Raw genomic sequence first — 13,760 nt, 5'->3', positions numbered from 1 at the left:
GGCATCCCCCATGTTTATTTTACTATCGAAAAATCAAATAATTGCTACTCTGTTTATAGGTACTAAATGTTAAAATATTTTAAATGCTTTCTTTAATTTGCATTCTAATAGTCATTTGTTTAAATTTAATTATGAATTATATTCACATATAGTAATTGTGAGTGTTTTTTTATTTTAGGTGCTGTGAAAGGCAATGACAGAGATCCAGTTTATCAAAAGTTCTTATATACATAAGAATACATGAATATAAGATTGTTTTTCATGAATTCAAATAAAATGTGATAAATTGGATTAATAAAAACCATTTTGAATTTTGAAAAGTGTTTTTCCTCTGTTAATCATAATATAGTGCCATAAATTTCTGAATGTGTTTATTTTTCATCCAAATAAATAGTTTTACAAAAATTTGTCATATTAATAGATATTGCATAATTTAGCATTATTATAAATATTTATTATAGCAGATTTAGCTGAACTACGTTTTTAGTCTCTTTGCAGATGAAGTCACAAAGGTAAGTGGTTAGACATTTTTCTGTATTCTCCATTAAGTAATTTTATCTGGTAAATTACCATTACGGTGAAAGAATAAGCTTTGCTTGAAGATACAAAAATTTGCAGACATTTCAAAAAATTGGTATACGTAAAAAAGTTCTTAAATTGCCACATATGCGAAACTGAAAATGTTATATATGAAATAGTTCAGAAATATAAATATTTTCACTATTTTTTAACTATAATTCACTGCATTTGTTATATATAATCACAGTTTAAGGTAGCAGTGCTTTTCTCACTGTGATTTCTCGTGTATTTCGATTCATAAATACACGTACATAAATCCACGTATTTTGATTTCTCTTTTGAGACTGAATAAAAAATGAACTAAACATTCTCGTTGACATTGAGAGTTGAATAAAAGCTCACCTCAAAATAAAATGAATTAATAAATTTATGGAAAATTTTACATTGCATATATTGAGCAGAAAGAAACTGAATATACTTAATGGAATTAATAATTGGTAGAGTTGATAGCAGAATAAAATGCCTTAATTGCATGGTAAACAGTAGATCTTTTGAAGTTTTTCTATGTTGCGTAAAATGCAGATTTAAATTTTTTATATTGATTGTCATATAAATGGCAATTACTGTTTTATTTTGCTCTGAAATGAATGGTTAGTAATAAAATTCTGGATGAGACAACCTTTAACATGTGCTAGAATTTACAAAGTTTAATTTGGTGCTGATTTCAACGGGTAAATTTCATTTTACTGAATTTTGCTTAAAATAATACCAATGAACCGTTGCAAATTATTTTCAGAACTTTTTTTTTTAATCTAAAAGGGCTATTAGTTTTGAAATGTGACTTCATATCGTCAGTCGTAAACTTTCACTTTTCATTCAAGTCTTGCCATTTGGCAAAATTTAACATATTTACCTTTAAAATCTAATATATTATTGATTAACAAGCCAAGCTATTTAAAAGCATTACACACAGTTCTTAACAATGCTTTTTTTTTTATTTTTAATCTGATTGATTTAAAATGCATTTAATTCGTGATATATCTAATTGAAAACATTTTAATATTTCTACATAATTACATGATATATTTCTTCATTTTTCAAATATATAGAAGATATATAACTTTCTGGTGTCAGTATCTTATAAAATGTTTTGCTATTTCCACTGCCCCGTCTGTATTGATAATCTATGCATTCATAAACTTTTAGCCTCTTTGAGTGACTGCTAAAATCTGAGGCCAGATTTTTTTTTTTTTTTTTAATTTTGTGAGCAGAAGAGAATTTTAGAAGAGCTTCTTGAGTTACCTTTTGAATGATATAAAGAATTGTTAACATAATGTCAAATTTTTACAACTAAATATTAAATATATAAAAAAGCCTGCAGCATTCTCATGTTACGAAAACATATTTATTTATTCTGAGGCTAGGAATTGATTTAGTTTTAAAAATACAATTTATTCCTTTTAACAATTTCCCAACAGTGTCATCAAAACACTATAAATTCCTTACATGTTTTAAAGAAAGATGATTCATTTATGTAAAGATTATTAAATTGGTAATTTTATTATTCAATTTTTAATACAAATTAACTGAAATTAGAAACTGATTTTGTAAAATAATTTAATTATGAATAATTCAAGTTGGGGGCTATTGGATGTTTAAAAATGATCAAAAGATTTTTAATATCTTAAAAATAAAAGCAAAATTTTCAGTTTTAATATTTTGTATTAATAATTCATTTTAATTTCCTTGCTCGGTTTTAATATATTCACAAATTCAGATTTAAAAACAAAATAAGTTGTATAAATATTTTCAACATTTCTGATTTTTCCATAGTAACCATAGGAGAACGATTTGAGACTATCTGTGTAAAAAAAAAAGTAGGTTTTAGATCTTCACATACTTTCACTGGAATTTTCCTCTGTATATATACTGGGATGTGACACTAAGCAGTTGAGAGTATGTATTTAAGAGGTTAAAGGGATATTGTAACTAGTGTTTCAAATCCTGATAACATCCCATACGCTGTCGGTGGGACGTAGATAGGATGTCCTAAGGATATACTGGGATGTGACATTAAGCGCTCAGGAGGATGAGTTTAGGGGGAAATTGGGGTATTACGGGATGTCCTGAGGATGTAGTAAGTAGGACTTTAAATCCTAATAACATCCCATATGTTGTCGATGGGACATAGATAGGATGTTTTTAGGATATAATGGGATGTGCTTAGGAGGTTTGTGGGATGTCCTGAGGATGTGCACATATCCCGCGAGCAATGTGCTATGTGGGTAGAAGATCCTACGGACAAGAAAAATTATATGCTCCAAAAACGAATGAAGATACGGCTAGAACCTCAGCAGGCAAGCAAAATGACCAGAAATGTTACGCATTCAAGAAACTGAAGGACAAACCAACAGGAGACAAGCAGAAGTTCAAGAAACTATGCGTCCTCAAGAAACTGAAGTAGAAGCGAAAAACAGGCTTATTTGACAATTGGAACAACAGAACATGCGTGATGAAGATAAGGAGAGGTTGCAAGTAGACGAAGGACATAAAACATTCATCATCGTCGTCAAATTCGAGTATAAATGCCAGAACAGGATACCACTTCATAAACAACTCAAGACGCTGCGCATCACAGAAAAGTTCGGTCCGAAGAAGCAATGGTTATGCGAGAAACCAAACTTTGCATAAATATAGCACAACATACACGTAGCACTCTTCACAATGCAGAAAGATGTGGACTCGAAGTTTAAGTTGAACAACACAGTAGTTGTTGACGGTGAGTGAACCCACAGTAAGTTGCATAGAACTCATAAACATACATAGATAGAACTCACAAATTTTACTTTGAACGCAGCCCAGTAGTAAAATTGTGGGTGGCCAGAAGGAAGAATGTATTCAACAGGCTGTACAGCATGCGATATCAGTATTGGTCTACGTTACGATAAATGTCGATAACACAAGCAGGTAATATACTTCCAGAGTTTTGACATAAGAACATATATATCAGTGTTTCAAACCTACAAATTTTGCATCAAATTGGAAAACAAATATCTAAAAATTTGCCTTTTCATGCATAAGAGTTCAGCATTCGAAAAATTATATTTTCGTAAACGCTTTAGCAGAAAATAATAAAACTTATTGCCTTGCGAAGGAGAACGAAATCAGAACTAACCCGAGGCTACCCGTCAATGGTTGTTTTAAACAGGCCGAATAAAACATAAATTTCCTCATGAGATACTATCAAAAATACAAAATTAATTGAATATCCAATAACACTACAATTAAGAAACCGAGGCATAAAGTGCACTGCAAATCAGATGCAAACAACAAAATGTAAACAAAATATGTATGTACTGCAATACAAAAGCAAAAGAGTCAGAAATGAAATAATGATGATATTTTTAATGAAAAATTTAATATAAATGTTTAATTCATAATATTAGTAAATATATAGTGTTTATATTATTTATAGAAACGTGCAGAACTTTCATAATATTCATTACTTACGAACGCTTTTTCATGCATCGAAGCATACCACAAGCCATTTTCAGTTGAGTGCTGGTGCACGTCAAAATAATCAAGATATTTCTAGATTATTACGAAAAATGAATCGCTTTGACTCGTTTCTCGAAACAAGTATATCTACAAATTCAGTATTAATCTCTCACAGCAATATAATTAAGGATCATAAAATCTCCAAACACGCTTTAAACGCAAAAAAATCGCATTAAGACAAAATGAAGAATTTTCACTCTTACAATGACTTTTACAACAATACAAAATAGAATAGAATTTCTAAACTAAATGTTTATTCTTACACCATATTTCATTCTTAGGAAATCTTTCACGGTTGTTGAGTAATTCTAACTGTTAACTGGTTTAAATACAATTATAACTTTATATGTATGCACAGAGATATATGTACAGGGTGTCCATTATTAAACTTGAAATTTGCGAGCAGTCTGTAGCAAAAACTAGGTGGGGGAATTTCATGAAAATTGGGTAATGGCAGAACGAAATGATGGGAATTTTATGAAGAGACAAAAAGAATAGCTTTCGAAATTCACATTTAGATAGCGTTGTGTATTGTAAACTGTTGTCGTATGCAAATTTCGTAACCATAGAAATCCTGTGCGTGCACAGCAGCCCTATAAAGATGCTAGAGGACTGTATACAACAACCCTTTAATGACCGCACTCATACTCATTTGCTAGTCAAGGAAGATGACATTGACTCTCCAGGAACGGGCTTTACTGGTCAAATTGTTTTACCAAAATGGAGACTCTGCAACCGAAACTTTGAAGAAATTTCGGTCTTTGAAGCGGTTACGAAAAGATTTACTCACTAGTCAAGGACTAACAAACATAATCAGAAAATTTGAAGCAACGGAAATATTGGGGATTCAACCAGCAAGGGGAAGAAAGTATGTTGCAGTACAGGTAGTGGAAGATGTAGTTAAGCAAGTGGAGGAAGACAGATTACAAACCATCGCCAGCACTAGTGTTCCGCGTAATACAGCATCTGTTGACCAACCTGATTCCACGGTTCATAAGATTCTTCAAAATGTCTTATGCTACCTATGTTTAGTTATAAAATGTTTAATATTTATAAAATCTTATAGTGAACACCATGAAATATGTGGTAGTCCAGCAAGTTGCACAGACCATTACCCAATCAGAACTGTCCCAGCCCAGGAGCTATTATATCAAGTGACAGCTCGTGTAGATAATTTACTCAATGAAATAAGTGCTTTGAAGCCGAACAGGTGTGGTAAGAAACCAACCTTAAAATGCTAGAACAGCAGTGGGGAAGAAAACTTACGAAGGAACTCCAGAAAGCGCGAGGGCAAGTAAGATAAGGTTGCTAATCAACAAGGAAGCACGAAACAAAACCGAGAGTCCCATTTAAAAGCCTTTTTATTTCTGTTATGGATGGTAACATTAATGGACCTTTCATCATGAGGCACACAAATTAACTTCCTTTAGTATAGCAATCGATACAGGAATCACGTTACAATCACCCGAAAAGATCTAGCTCAACGTTTGAAAGGTTAACTCATCTGAACGCTTCCCTGTGTTGAATGTGTCCGGTGATAAAAGCGACATCGACGTAAAGATAAACGAGAATGTCCCGTTTATAATTTCCGCCAACCATCACATGGCTTATGCGCAAACAGTACCGACCCTTGCATTCTTGGATTAGACTTTCTAAGGAAATACAATTTTTAATTCTTTTAATTTCAAAAAACGAACTCCATTCATCCTCTGATGATGTAGTCCTGTTAGGAATTAAAAAGAAGTTAACGCCATCTGGAAAACCTCCCAAAAACGTCGAGTCGAGATCATAGCACTGAATAGAACATAATTTCCTCTTCCTGAATCATAGCTGAAAGCAGAAATTTCCGGTTCGGCATAATGAAATAGCTAAGAACTTTAAGTGCACGAAAGAAGTACTAGTGGCCTGCCTGTGCGTTCGTTGACTTATAAAGACCCATCATTCCGGTGACAGTTTGCAACGTAAGTGCTGAAGCTAATGCCATTAGGAAATGCGAAGTCGTTGCAGCACGTACTCCAGTGAACTGCCTTAAACGAACCAATAGTCCTTCTGTCTCTGTGTTTCGCAAACCTTAAATTCGGAATTTTTGCTGAACACATAATTAGGAGTTGGATACAGCAGTCTTGCAGAGAGTGTTCTTGAAGAATTTCAAGAGGTTTTCTGCTGTTTATCCTCTAATATAGTCCGAAAAATTTCGGGACAGCGTAGAATCGATACAAGTGATCATCTAGCAGTCACGAAACATCCAAGACGTCTATTGATTGCTACGCAGCAAGAAATAACAGACCTTACAAAGGACATGCAGCAAAGCACCGTTATGAAGGCTTCAGTGAGTCCTTGCGTAACTCCGAGTGACTAGTCGGAAAGAAGACAACTTTATCTCGATTGATTATCGTCTGTTGAACGACCTCACGAAGAAAGACAGCTACAATAATCCCAGAATTGGCTATATTGTCCATATTCGTTTTGGAAGCAAGTGGTTGAGAATATTTGAATAATGGAGCTGATACAGACAGTTACAGAGACATCCTGATAACTGAGAGAAGACGGAATTTAGTATCGGACAACAACTTTGGCAGTTTAAGATGATGTCGTTTGGATTTAGTAATGCGGCGGCGACATTCGAATGCCTAATGAAATCGTCCTGAGAATTATTTGATATGAAGCCTGTTGAGAAGTGTAGGGAACTAGACATTTTCCTGCAGACGATGTGGGGGGGGGGGGAATATGTAAGATCGATGAAAGCATAAAATCCGAACTTTTCAGATCGGTTTAGGGGTTCTGAGAGATGTCCAAGCGAGTTTCTCTCGTTAGATGTTGGATGTGCTTTGTAATGTTTTGCGCTTAACATTTAAAGTAGTTTGAACGAGTAATAAATAATTGTTCTATAGAGGAGACCTGTACGAGTAGATTTCTCGAATGTTCCAGATATGTAAAGAGCTTCTCCAGGAATATAAATTCTGTTAAAATATCCCTGGTATTTAGAGCATTCTATGCACAACGAACCCATTCGCACTCAACAATATCTTAAATTGATTTTATTTTGTCTGGACATTTAAAATGTATTCAAAACTAGAAACTTGAAAAACCTAGTGATCTAAAGTAACAAAACTTTGCGGGTTTAGATAAACAGATCTCTCAGTTTCTATCTGTAATGCGGCTGATAACAAAGTGCAACGCCACGTTTTAATTCTGCAATTCCTTCTATTTTGCTTAACACGTCTGCCACGAAAGCATTTCTATCTCTAGGTAGATATATAAGTCTTGCGAGAACTTTCCTACAATGAAATCAAACCAAAATATTTTTGATAGCAATTAGGTATATTGAAATAAATATATTATACTAGAAGCGAAGCAAATTTACAGAAGATGAAAAATGAAAACGTCATCAGCTGCAAAAATAAAAAATATTAAAGATGCGTATCAGAGCAGAGAAATTTTATGCAAAATCTGTGAAATGAAATAAATAAAATATATAAATACAGTAAGGAACGTAGGATCTGAAAATAGGATTAGGTCGTTACACATACAACGACAAAATGAAAATTCGTTCTTACAAGAAACTAGAAACTGATGTTTATTTATTACTCTTTAATAAAAGGATGCCGAGAATTTCTCAGTTTATAAGTTACAATCAAAGTGAAAAAAATTACTGGTTAAGAAACCTTGCACCATTGAGTAATACTCCTTCCTCGAAATCATTTATGTTTGAACTAGGCGACACTGTTCTCAAACAGATGATAAAAAGTTTGGTTATAAATGAATTGACAGGTTACGTATAATAATAATTATCGCTATTTAAGATAGTACGATCTTTTAAAAAAATACTACAACTATATCTAAAATATGTTACGTCAAGGATAACATTTTTGAAAAGAATTATATTGTTTCATCACTCTATTTTAAGTCGAAATTTTTTTCGCTCTACTTCTGTTTTTGAAAAAAGGAAGGAAATATCATGTAATCTGCTGACTATAACAGTTTAAAAAATCTATTAACAGATTTTAATTCCAATACATCGAATCTCCTTAAACTAGCATCAACGAAATTTCCTATGGATATTTTATATCCACTTTCGCTGTATCAGTTTTTTCTTGTAACAACTTTCAGGACGCGAGAAAAGTCATGTATCGAGTAAATTTTAAAATAGTTAAGATGTAAATTTCCCTCATGATCCAGGTCAGCGATGCCTGATCTGCGCAGAAATTTTCTATCATAGAGTTAATGGTGCAAACGTTCTGAGGCTTTTGGTCTGAGACACCTTCCTGATGACACAGTAATTCCTATCTGGTTTAGATAGACATTTGCTTCAGTATACCATGACACTTTCTTGACGGTTTATACCCTTGGTAGAAGAAAGCATCAACACTATAATTGCTCCCATCCGTGTCAAGATTGAACGGGTTACGCCCCTTTCAGTTCAATGCTGGTGATGCCAAACTAATCAAGATAATTCAAAATTATTACAAACGAAGAGTCGCTTTGACTGGTTTCTCAAAATAAGTAATCTGCAACTGCAGTATTAATATCTCTCAGCAATATAATTCGGGATCATAAAATCTCCAAAAGCGCATTAAACGCAAAAAATCGCATTAACGCACAATGAAGAAATTTCGCGCTTAGGATGACTTTTACAATATCAAAATTCAATGGAATTTCTAAACTAAATGTTGGTTGTTAAACAATATTTCTATCTCAGAATCAGAATCTTTCGCGGTTGTGGAGGACTTCTAACTGTTATCCGGTTTTAATCCAATTATAATATGTATATCTTATATATATGCAGCTTAAGTGTTTTTCACCGACAGCTCATTGGTTGCTTTCGCAACTGTAAATTGTTTTATTCCCCGTACATTTCAGCGCGTGAAGAATATTATGAGAAAGCTAAGCCGGAAAAATTAAAAATACAAGAGCAGGTGCATTTAATATTTAATAAATAAATTTAACATCTATATATAATAGCATTCGGAAATATGCAACCGGCAAAAATCGGCAATGATGAAAAAACATATAAAATAATAATGAAGTAAATATATATCTTCATTATATGCGGTTCAAGTGTCTGTTTGTCGTGGATAGTTTATTGGTTGCTTTCGTAACTGTACTAACCAATGGAGTGAAGTTGCCACGGCACAGGATTGCCGTTTCAATTGACACGTAGACAATTTCCTGTAAAACTTGCCTTTGCTATGACCATCCATAAGTATCAGGACCAAACGCTTAAGCGTGTTGCCATTTTTTGACCTGAGCCTGCATTTGGACATGGTCAAATTTATGTTGCATGTTCAAGAGTTCTTGAAAGAACGGACGTAAAATTAAAAATAATGGATGGTCTTCTGCAAGGCGAGCTGAAAAATGATGGAAAGATCTACACAAGAAATGTTGTGTACAAAGAGATCTTTGACGTGTGAATTAACATTTTATTATTTAAATCACCTTTATTTATCGAGCTAGCGGTGACTTTTAAGAAATGTACCGCCACCGCTTTCCTTCATTGCACTTTAAGCAATTAAGCAAGTAGAAGGGGAAAACCGCGTGGGGCAGTAAGCAAAGGGGCGTCCTCGCGACCTGTCCTGGGTAATTCAGTTTGAATTAGCAGACACCTTTGCACAAATCATTTTCATCGCGATTTATAATATCTAGAACAGCGATCATTTCGCATGACGGCCGGGCTTTCTAGTCCATATATATGCACAGACATCTATGTAATATCTAATCACGTATTTATATAATATGTTATATGTATATGTAGGCATATAATTCAAAATAAATTTTATTAGTCTATATAGTTTGTCTTTATTTTCTTAATTATTTGTAGTAGCATGCCTTTTTAAATGTTTAAAACTACCTGCTTGTTAATCAATGTATAAATAATTCAGTATGGTAATTTCGTAATTTGATAGTCATTAAAAATGAAATAAAATGCTTCTTACGGTTTCATTTCCTTCTCTTAAAAAATTACAAACATCCGGCATTTTGATCAATTTAGGTCCCTTCATATGGAACGTTAGAGCATTGTTTTGTAATAAATTCTTACTCTTTCGCACTATACATTTAATTACGCAAATTTTATTTTTGAACTGAGGTTAAAGTGACAGTTCTGATTAACTTTGCATTTTTTTCATTAATTTCTTTATGCATAAATTCTCCAGAAAAATGATGTTAATGTGATTTCAAAACAGATAATAAACATGATAATAATTATAGGTCTTTCGCACGTTCTGAAAACATAATTCTGTATATTTTATTTTAATTTTCTTATTAGTACAGTGTAGCGCACTGAAGATTATTTTTCATTTACATGATAGTCGGTAAATATAAAGCATGTGCTAATAGTGTTACGGAATTTGTATAATGTGACAGAGACATTCTGAAGAGAGTTTTTCTGTACCGGAAAATAAGGTTACAGGCGTACGTCTATTCAACATTGACGTAAATCTCCATCTTGCTCAATTGCGATAGAACTTATTACCGAGGCTTATGTGTTAATTTCCGAGGGTTTCTATATATCATGCAAATATAGGTATAAAGCCATACAGAAAACATCTTTGAATTATTGGAAGGCATTCTAGTCAGCGACCCCCCACGAGACGTCGATGCTGTTTTAATGTAATCAATTAAGTGTGTCGCTATTTTTATATCATGGGAGGCAAACTCCTTACAGCAATAGCAGTTATATAACTCTCATTTCGAATCATTTTTCGTTCTATTTGATTTGAAACATTGTAGCATCTGTAATTTCTCAGGATCCGGGCCATGTCGGCTGGCCTAAATATTTATTAATATATTCTAACTCCCACCTGAAAAAGGAGCACTTCTCCAAATTAGACACAATGTTTAATCTCTGTAAAGTTCATTCTCCATCTCTTAAGATTCTGCTTTAGTTTCATAAAATATTTTTACTCCATTGCTGGGACAGCTATTATTTCTTAATTTACGTTTTTTAACATTATTTGACCAATTTCACATACATCTTGGGGAAAAAAAAAAAAAAAAAAAAAAAAAACATAAATTTCCTAATGAGATACTATCAAAAACAGAAAAAATACAAAATTAATAGAATTTCTAATAACACTACAAGTGAAAGGACCGAGGCATAAAGTGTGCGATAAATCTGATGCAATCTTTAAAATGTAAACAAAAACATTTATGTACTGCAATAGAAATGCAATAGAGTTAGAAATGAAACTGGACCTAACATTTGTTCTCTGTAGTGTATATCTGCTTTTGTGTCTTCTTCAAATACACGCCGATAATAAAACATTTAACGGATAGCCTTTGCAAAGATTTCTTTGTGCTGAAACGGATTTTCTTTTGTGCTGAAAGTTTTTTTTTAAATTTTATTATTTCGTTGACTTAGTAAATTATTATTTATACGTTTTATCTCAAAAGTTGTAAGTTTTCTGCTTTCCTAATGCAAAAAAAAGAAAAAAATATTTACATATATAACATACATCTAATCAATTTGCACACTAAAATATTGTTCTTCACGTGTGTACTTACGTAAAATTTTGTATTAACAGAAATTTGCTATAAAACTGAAAAGCGAGATGTTATCCACGATATTGGATGAGAATTTAAATTTTTCCCTTTAAATGGATAGCTGCAATAGCTAGAAAACAAGCGTCAGACAAAAGTGGAGCTGCAAACAGCGATTTGTTGTACTTGTCAGTTTAGGGTATATCATCATTCAGTGTAAGTAATTCTGCTATTCAATGCATGTAGTTTTGTTGAAATTCGTCATATAAATTGCTTTATTTTCTGATGTGAAAGGAATTATTCCAAATAACGGTTTCGATCGCTATTTGCAGAATTTACTTGTAAATGATCTGGAACAGTGGCTCCTATTAACGTCATTTAAATCATTTAATACCCGACAAACCCCCAGGAGTATAGCGATATACAAGCGATTATAGTATAGCGATAAGATTCTTTAAAAAATAATCGTTGTCAACGAATGACATGCATATTCTATTTAAGTAATCATTGTGATCAATTTTTAATATTCGTTGCAAATAATCATTGTCATCGAATAAGCATTGTAAAGAATCATTCTCCTAGAACAATCGTTGAAATGAATCATTGTTATTATATGAGTTGCCATAGTCCCTGATGTATAAGGAACTGTACCCAAATTCTATTCAGATGAATCGAATATGTATTTCAATTTATCCTATGATCATTATTTACGGCAAGGATTCTGAAATGTTTTCGGCCTACGCCTCCTAATGAAAACTTGCGTAACAGTGAGAAAAAGAACATTTAAAAATACAATAAAAGCTTGAACCTTAGGGGAAAGGTCTGAATTTAGCTTCCTCTTACTTAAAAAATTGTTTTTAAAAGGCTTAAAAAATTGAATATTGTAAACAGGAATCTGCACTATAAACATCTCTGGGGGCATTTGCGTCTTTGTTTGTTTCTTTGTAATATCATCTATTCCGGAACGGAGGGGGAACTTTAAGTTTCGAAAGAGGTACTCCTGGATTTCAAAAATTCGTGATAAGCCATTTCGACCATTGTCATCTTTGTACGACAATCATTCGAGATATTACATAGAATCACTGAAAACGCTAATTTTAGCATTCATTTTTCCGAGTGGACGAAGTCTCGCGCGCTGGGGATGTATAGAATAATCACACATACTCCCTGGTATATGATTTGATGTCATATGTATATTAACCTATTTGTTTTTTGTTTGCTTAGGTTGTATTGGCAACAGTCGTTGTAGTTTTGTTTTGGTGTGATATGTAGAAATGTGCTGTTCCATATGCGTGATTAATTCCATCATTTAATAAAGCCTTTACTTAATTATCATCGGCCTCTGATTCACCTTTTTAAATCTTTACAGCAGAGCGTGGTTCTGATATTGAACACGCTAGAGGCGAAGCATTAATATATGTTTTGTGGAACTTATCTGCTTGGAACGGAATCGCGCGTTAAGTGAAATTTGAAAGAGCAGCACGTGAGGAAAACACAAAGTATTGTGTTGAGCCGTTTAACGGTAAAAACTTTTCTCTGTTTAAGCGCCGTGTTGGAGCTGTCTTTGCAGCGGAAGAACTTGATAAATATTTAGACGTTGAAGCGGATGAAACGAAAGTTGCTGAAATCAAAGATGCAAAAACGGCTTACGCATTGCTGCTAACCCTTCTAGATGATGCCATATTGGCGACCGTGTCGAGTGAATCTTCTGCATGTGAGATTAGGAGCTGTTTAAAGAATAAATACCATAAGGAGAGTGCTGTTAGTCAAATATTAGGACGAAAGAAATTATCGACACTGAAGAAACGCCGAGATTGCAGTATGCAGTCACATATTAAAGAACTGTTGGCGATCGTAAATGAACTGCAACTCTCGGGTGCTGAAGTCAAAGATATGGATGTGATTATTTAGTTGTTGATGTCGCTACCTGCTGAGTACGACATTATTAAATCGACGATTGAGAACCAGCCAAATGAAATGCTTACGCTGTACTTTGTTATGGAAAGAATCTTGAATTCTGAAGAATTGCAAGGTGAGAGAATTTCTTACGATTCTCGTGTTTCCGGCTCAAGTAATAACGTAGCTTTTAGCGCTGATAAGCGTGATATCATCTGACACAAATGTAAAACTAAAGGTCATATTGTCTAGCGTTGCAAGAAAAAATTAGTTTGTTTTGGATGTGGACGCCCAGGACATTACAGGAA

This window comes from Stegodyphus dumicola, chromosome 12 (assembly GCF_044657685.1).
Source record: "Stegodyphus dumicola isolate Sdum_Otavi_A_Nest chromosome 12, ASM4465768v1".
Taxonomy (NCBI): domain Eukaryota; kingdom Metazoa; phylum Arthropoda; class Arachnida; order Araneae; family Eresidae; genus Stegodyphus; species Stegodyphus dumicola.
This window is presented reverse-complemented; position numbering follows the sequence as displayed.